The following is a 9,039-nucleotide window of genomic DNA, read 5'->3' as shown; positions in this document are numbered from 1 at the left end:
GACTTTATGTGTGCACTTTAAGTGGGTTAGAAGAATGGGGTGTTTTATTTAATTAAAAAGGGACATGTTCTTTTAATCAAATAATGAACTTAGGATAGCATAGTCAAACTATAAGTTATAATCAAATAAATTGATTATTAGCAATTTGGCTTAGGTAAGTGATTAAATTAATTTAGCCAAAATGTTGAAAAGGGGGCTAATAGTCTAGATGACCATTTTTAGGTGATTACACCATCTAGTTGTGGGTGTTAAGGTATTTGAACCTAAAACCCTCACAGATGTGGTTCATTGAGCCATACTTGTAGAGCAAAGTGTTAACCTAGGACAGGGGGCTTTGTGGGAGCACCTACAGTGTTAGGAACCAAGGGTAATTTGGGAGTAGGTGGTAGTAGGAAACCTCCTTCCAGAGGTAATAAACAATAGGGAAGAACTTACCCTCCAACATAGAGTGGTGGCAGTGGTTCCAATGCTAGGAGTTATCGTAATGCTCAGCACAACAGACGAAATTAGTACACACAGCCTACACAAAGAAACCAATCTTATGTTAATGGGGGTAGTGTTCAACAATCTAGTACACCTAGAGTGCAGAGGAGTTTCGATGGAGAGTGTTTCTCATGTGGGCAATGTGGACGCAAGTCATCCCATTACACTCGAGGGAAATCACAATTCTCAAATTAGAGACTTATAGCTTCAAAACCTACAATTGGAGACATGGGTAGGTCCCAAAGAGTGTTCTCAGTGGAGTCATATCCTCCTATAGGGGGAAAGGGTCTAATGGGACCCACAGTGAGTTCTTTAGTTTTACCATTCTTGTAGGCTTCCAGGAGTAAGCCTAAGCCTAGGGGGGGTGGACGTAGTGCCTGTCTCTAGTTCACTTTTTATTATTATTGCTAAACACTTTTAAGCCAATTTATGCTTGATGATTAGTAGCATTCTCTTTTAGATTATCAGATATTATTTCATACTCAGTTGATTTTATGATGAGACTACTTGGTACTAGTTACTTCATGTATACATGATTATACCTTGATGATGATTATTATAATGATTTCAATTATTTGATGATGTTAGTTAGATGGATTATTATACATGTTTTCTTATGGATACTTATCCCATACTGCATGTGTATGGTGTGCGTGTATGTTTTCTTTATCTATGATGTTTATGATGTGGTTAAGGGAGTCGTAGTCACCTGCTAGTCGAGATCTACATGATGCACCACTTCCTGTCATTGCCTGTTTAGCTTAGAATATATGTGTTTGTATATGCATGGATTTTATGTAGATTGTAGGTACCGGGTATTGACTTCCCTAAATTACCAGGATGAGCATACCCTATCGCAATATCTCAATGGTAAGAAAGGGGAGATAAATTCTTGAGTCCAAATCCTAACCTTTAAACCAATTGTCTTAGAAAATTAGGGCAAACTTATCTGTGATGATTACCCTTTTGAATTCGTCGTATGACATAAATTCATGATTATAGCCAGTGAGTTTGACCTTGTATGTGGGTTTTTATGATGGGTTTTCATATTTTGTCTTGTAAGTCTTTTATGATTTTTTTGTTAATTAAGTCAAATTAAAAGATTATTTAATGATTTAATTTAATAGAAAATTATTATGATAATTTTAATATTTAATTATATTTAATTAATTGTAAATTAATTAAATAAAGATATTAAATTTAAAGAGAAAATTATAGTCTAGTTTGAGAGCGTAATAATATTTATTTAATTTAATAATAATATTTATTTAATTTAATAATAATATATTTAGGAGATCATTTTTAAATAAATGCTAAAATACTATTATTACTTAAGTTAATAAATATTTTATCAATTAATGCTTTGAAAATAAATTAAAGAGTGAAAAAGAAATTAATTTATTAAAGATATTTAAAATTTCATAAAGTATGCATGAAGTTTCAAAATAGTCAATAAAGAGTTAAAGGGTTGTGATCAAGGAGTTCCCTGAGGTGATCGCACAATTAGTGCCCTGAATTTGGGAGAGAACTCCTTATCAACATTTAAGGGTCCATTTTCTAGGGACCAAGAATTTTGGAGAAGGAATTTATAGAGAGAAGGTTTTAAGAGAAGAGATTTCTCTCATAATCTTTGGGTGTTTGCGAATCAGCATCAGGACCATGTAAATCCTTGTGTTTTGTTCACCCAGATAATTATGTAATTTAATATTCTTGTCTTCATTGTAATTGTGAATTTTTTATTTGAATATTATTGTGACGAATATTTCAATATTTCGTTTAGAAATTACTAGTATGCATGTTGAATTCTTTTGTATACATGAGGATTTAAAAGATCAGTAAAACCCTCGTTTTGTAGATTTAAAGTTACAAATTAATCTGGGAAGGGTTTTGAAAGAAATTAAAAAAAAAAAGATTGAAAATTTGAATGGTTTGTCATAGTTTTCCTGTCAGAGTATTGATAGAAATTATGTTATATATATATATATATATATATATATATATATATATATATATATATATATATATAGGGAGGGTTGTTATTAATATTTATTTTAAAAATAAAATAAATTAAAACAAAAAATATACTATTGGTAGGGAGGTAGGGCCATCAAACCCCCACCTCCCACCAACTCCTCGTGCGATGGTAGCAAAGGATGTCGACGACCATTAAAAGCTGCACAACAGGCCTGCTACCGTGAACAACAGGTGCACCTACTGTCACGACCTCAAGACTATCGTAGCAGCAAAGCCAGCGGGCTTTTAGAATAATTAGAGGTTTTTTTTATATTTTATATTTTATAAAAAATTATTATTATTTTATTATTAATTAATAATTTTATTAATAAGTTTTTATTAATTATTAATTTAATTATTAATGAATTTTTAAATATAGTTAATTTTAATTAGTTATTAATAATTTTATTAATATTTTTGTTAATTATTATTAATCAACAATTAATAATATATTTTATAGGGAAAGGAAGATCTCGGATAAGGTGATTGATGACTTTGTCGAGACTGAATAGGAAAGAAATCGTCTGGTTAAGAAAGGTAATTCTTATTTAAACTCGACTTCTGTGTCTCATCTGTGGCGATTTGTGTTCTTTGTTATTATGTAATATTTGACTTTGGATGGTAGATATACAAAATTGAATGGTTACCACTTTGTGTTGGCAAACCATTTTCGACATGATATTAAGGTGAATTTTCCTTCCTATCTGTTGCAATCTCTTTCCATCTCTACCCAAGCCATCCAGCATGACTCGACTGGAGAACATGTCTGCCATGAAGGTTTAATGGTATTGATTATGAATGTGCTCTAATAAAAAAAAAACCCTGAAACCTAGAAACTTTAAAGGGGGTGATCAAGATACTAAAGGAAGCATTCAGGAAAAGGGCTACGACTCTGATACACAACATGAGGCCAAAGGGGGTTTGGTTAGCCCAAAAAGGTTTGGGTGGTAGCACTAAAAAAAAGAAAAAGAATGTTGAGAAGGAAGATTCTGACTGGGAGAGGGAAAGTGATTATGTTGAAGAAATTGTCAGAGAGCATATCAAAAACAGGGGAGGCAGCAAAGGAAAGGGCAAGGGTTGTCATGATGAGAGGGCTTCTCCTCATTCCGATGATGAGCCCCTGGCTCAACACTTGGAGAGGAGAAGGAAGTCTGTGCGACGATAGGATAATAAAAATGTCAATAAGATGAATGAGGATTCTGACTATGCTGATGATGGAGAATAGAGGTCTAAATTTGATGGGGGTGATTTTGCCAATGGTGGGCTAGGGTCTTCTAAAGGCCTATTTGGTAACCCTGGCTCTATTCAAAAGGACATTGGCACCCTCAAGCATAAAATGGTGCTGCTGAACAAGGAAATGGATCATTCGAGCAAAACGGCCAAAGGGGAAAGAACCTTAGGACATCACATTGATAAGCTTTTGAAGGTCATAGGAAATGTGGAAGAAGTGAAAAGTCTAATGCATAAGATCCTTTGTGATGGAAGCTAAGTAGAGGGTTATGGACAAGGACATTACTAGTATCCAGGGGAAGGTGTCAAAACTTGAAACTAGGTTGGGTAACATGGATAAATAACTTAAACAACTGGTGGCTAATATGACTAATTTCCTAAAAAATAATGAGGCAAATAAAGGCTAGGATTTTCCCCTGGGGGTTGATTCTCAAGGACCTAGCAAGTGTACTCAGGCCCATTCGAAGAAGATTGAGGAAACTAGTAAGAAAGATGAGATGAAAGCTACTGCTGAAACCATGCATTCTCTGGTGGACCAGGCTATGAATTTGATTAATACTCCTTAGTTGGTCAGTTGTTGTACCTTTGCTAGACTTTTGTTGTCTTTTCCAGCACTATCTTCTGTAACCTCTTTTTTGTTTCCTGAGGTTTGTTTCATGTTGTTTTTGGTTTTTTCTCTCTGTTGTTCTTTTCTCATGTTGCTCTCTAGAACACTACTGTTGTAAGGTTTCGGGTCCTTTAAAACCTATTTTTACTTAATCAAAACAATTAATAATATATTAATATAATTACTTTCATAATTATTAGTTAAAATTTAATGAAATTTAATTAAATATTATTGGGTTAAATTTAACTGTATTCATTATGTTATTATTTAATGATTTTGAAAATTAAAATAATCATTAATTACATAAATAATAATTTAATTACTAAATTATTAAAATAATCAATTATTGAATTATCTCATAAGATAAGAGTAATCGTGCATTTGATTCAATACAAGAAATGGGTTAAATAGTAAGGGTTAAAGTGTTAATCTTTTGTACTTGAAAACTTACATTAAAAATGAAAACTGAAACCTTACTATTAACTCAACTATGTGTTTTCAAAATCAAACCAAAGTATGAAACTACATTGTTATCTGTATGTTGTCTATGTTTTGGGTTTGGGTTGACTAGAGTATTGACCAGTTTTAGGACGTCTACTAGAGGCTTGGGAGTTATGTGTTTATGATATTATGATTTGATTTTGATCTTTTAAACTCAACCATGGTAATGTGTTTGGTATGCTTTATGTTGAGTTTGGATCTATTGTTCGTTATTGCTTTTAGTTTCTTTTGTGATAATGTGAGGAATGGTATGACATAATTGTCTTGACCCTTGGAGTCTTTGATCAATTATTTTTGGGATGTTGTCAATTTGCTTGTAAAGGACTAAAGGATTATTATGAATTATCTTTTGATTCTTTCTAGTCACTTGTTTAGGGTTGACGTGAAAATTGTGATTCTTTAATTTGTACTTTTATGAGCCTAGGTTAGGTAATCTATATGTTAAGTTGGGAAGTGGCTTGCAATGGAGCTCGGGGCCTAAAGTGGCTGCCTGGGTAACCCATTATAAGTAGTTAATAAGTGAAAACACTACACTAATGAGAGTAAAATGAATCTAATAAGAGTCTTTGTCTTTTCTTGCCCATGTCTTGAGTGCTAGTATAGACTAGAATGGGAGTAGAGAGGATTCTTGGTTGCAACCATGCATCATTAGTATGCCTTGTCAGTACGAAAGGATACTAGTGTCACATAGAATCACTAGGGGATCAAATGATAAAAAGACCAGCCGGGTAACCCTAGAGTTGGTTCATGTGATGACACTTGCCCACTAGCAGTATAGATTTCCTATGTGTCTTTGTTTGCCTCTAGGTCTAGATGTCGACTTATCTTGGAATCTTTGAGGTAGATTACTTTTAGGGTTTTTCTTGACCTAGATATTGCTTTTGATTTTTGGGATAGTTATCCTGTGTGGGATTTGAGACTATCTCATCAACGTAGTGGGAGTGGACCTTTTTGGGTTACCACGAGGTTGGGTGGTAGTGCTTTTTACTCTTGCCTTTGAGATCCGTCCGTTGATGCCATGGCTAGAGTTCCTTGTTTGCATTTTCTTCATTCTATCTTTGTGTATTATGATGGATGGTTTTATCTTTATGGTGGATGATTTTACTTATTGTATTGTACTTTTTTTCATGGATCCAAAAGGGATGATGTAATCTATTTTTATAAATGTATATTATTTCAGTCTTTCATACCCTGTGACATGTACAGTGGATGATTATGCATTCTGAATTTATTGCCAAGTGGTATTCAGAACAAATGTATATTATTTAAATGGACTTGGACTTGTAATTATTCTCTCATGTGGATGTGTTATTAGACTCAGTATTATTTAAAATTAAATGTGACTCGACATCTTGGGATCCTTAAGGAATGTAATCTATTATGTTTTCTTATGTATGATTGTATGTTATTGCTTCCACTACTTTATGATTGTTGTTATATGTTATCTTTAAAAAAAAAAATGTTTGGCAAACTTAGTGAAACTTTAGGATAGTTCTTCTGGTACTTTCTTATGGGTAAATACATATGGTATCTATTATACATATCTTTCAAATTAAATTTTATCCATTTGAATATGATTGAATCTAATATATTTCTAACATATTTCAAAGTTTACATATACAAGCTACATGACACATCAAAGGCGACACAAAAATAAAATTTCATATCAATTTTTTTAATATAAAATTAAAAATAAGAAATACATTTAACATTGACAATATTATGCAAAAAATGTAGGGCATTAAATTTAATGTAGAGTCCCCAAAAGAGGACAAACAAATCGGCTTCAACCAAGGCTATAAAGCAGTGGTTGCCCGCCATGACATAGATTCTAGTGGCCAAATAGTAGAAGATCTTGGTGCACCGGGTCACACATAAGTAAATAGGCCTAATGAATAATAACAATAATTGAGAACTTCATGAGAAATAATATATTTGATGTTAATTTTGAACAATGATAACAATGCGTGCATGAAATTTCACTGCAACCTACTTCTCCTGACACAGATCTTACTCATGATGACGAAGGAATAAATCCTACACATGACAAAGACCTTTATGTGCATCACAATGATAAAAGTACATATTCAATTTATATTTAAAATTAATCATGTAATTATTAATAAAATTTAACATCTTAAATTGCAACTGGTGTAACCTCGATGTGATAATTTTTGAGTATGTAGAGCATGATATTTGTGTTGAGCATGTTGAGGTTGGGGCTGAACAAAATGTGAGAATAGATGATATGGCACTATTAGGACATTTAATTCTTATTGCAGGGGCGCATCAATCTCATCCTCGAAAAAAGAAGAGGAAGCCTCATGTCATAAGACCATAACCACAATAGCCATATGAGAATTCCAAAGATAGCCACGATGTGCCTATTAGCCTTTATCTTCGACCAAAAAAAAACAAAAAAGAAGAAATAAATGTTTAAAAACTTGTTTGATGATGAATGTGTTGATGAACTTTTATGAATGTTTCTTATTAATGAATTTAATGTCATGTTATTGAATATTGTTATGTGGTTATAATGATTGACATGTTCATGAATCATTGATGAATGCTTATAGGTATTAATGAATTATATGTCATGTTAATGGATGTTATGTGAATATAATGATTGGCATGTTCATAAATTATTGATGAATGTTTATACATATTAATTAATTGTATGTCATGTAAATAAATGTTGCTTATTAATGAATATTATGTAATGTTATTGAATATTGTTATGTGATTATAATGATTGACATGTTCATGAATTATTGATGAATGTTTATAGGTATTAATTAATTATATGTCGTGTTAATGAATGTTATGTGAATATAATGATTGATGTGTTCACAAATTATTGATGAATGTTTATACATATTAATTAATTGTATGTCATGTTAATGAATGTTATGTGATTATAATGATTCAATAATATACTTCTAAAATGAATGAATGAAATATTTACTTAGTTGTTAATCGAGAATTTAGAGTGATTATGGGGGCGGGGAAGAGGCCAAATGAGCTTCCACCTTCATGTGGTTGGCCTTGTTAAGTAGAGAATATTAAAGGATTCTCAAAACCAAGTGAAGCTCAACCTAAACCTATTGAGTTGGGAGCAAACAAGACTTTCAGCTTGGAATCAAGTGGTATCCTATAGTGGACTGGGCTAAAAGTGAACTAGACACTTTTTGCTTTGTGTTAACTTTTATCTTCACTGATTTTTCTATAAATCACCACATTGTGACTCAGGGATTCCACCACCAATCCATTGTGTTAGAAAAAAAGGGGATTGCAATGGAAAGTGGGAGTTGCATTGTGGTCATAATGTTCTTGGTTTTTCCTATCACAACAAAAGCCAACTATTACTTCCTTCTCATTCTCAAATTCTAAGCCCCACCCATAAACTCCAAAATCATTACACCCTTGCAACTAACACCAAAATGTTATGAAAACATCTAAATTCTAGCTCTTTTATTACTATAGGATTGACATTTGTAGTGCTTAATGTGCAAAACTCTTGTAGGAGTAAGCTTTACACATTTTCCATGGAACCAATCCTTGCAAACATCACAATCAATCCAAAAATAAGATGATTCTATTGTATAAACTCCACTGCAGGATCCACAATGTGTCTCCCCATCCTCCTCGTCTTCTTTATCCCAACCTTCCTCTTCAATATCTTTTAGTTGTAATAACTTTGCCATTTTTGGTGGAGAATCAGATGTTCACTGAGAAAACAAAATCATAAAAGCAAGATATGTGAGGGTATTATTTGAGGAAGCCATAATCCCTAAATAAGAAGAAAAGAGGCACACATATATCACCTTAGAAGAAAAAATAGAAACAATGCATGTGAGGATATTTCTTATGGTTGAGAATTGTATGTTCACTATGAAAGAGGAGTGTATGAGGACTCACCAACTTCCCTGTTGACTTGCTTTTGCTACTGGTGTTATTGATTACTGTAGACCTTTCCTCCAATTGCTTCTTTGTAGTTCTAGTAACAACCTCAAATATTGTTAGAAGTTCATTTATCAAGTTGAATAGCCGCTTTCTACTAGCACCCCAATTTCATTCATACACTCAAGGCTAAAACACTGTAAAATCTCATTCAAAACTTTTGTCTAGAATAAAATGTTTTCCTTTTGTAAATTTTAAAATTGTCAACTTTTGGTTTTTTTTTGCATGTATTACCTTCTTTACTA

Source organism: Cupressus sempervirens, chromosome 8, assembly GCF_028749045.1.
Source record: "Cupressus sempervirens isolate cs-2001-9-10 chromosome 8, ASM2874904v1, whole genome shotgun sequence".
NCBI classification, from domain to species: Eukaryota; Viridiplantae; Streptophyta; class Pinopsida; order Cupressales; family Cupressaceae; genus Cupressus; species Cupressus sempervirens.
Note: the sequence above shows the minus strand (reverse complement) of the source record.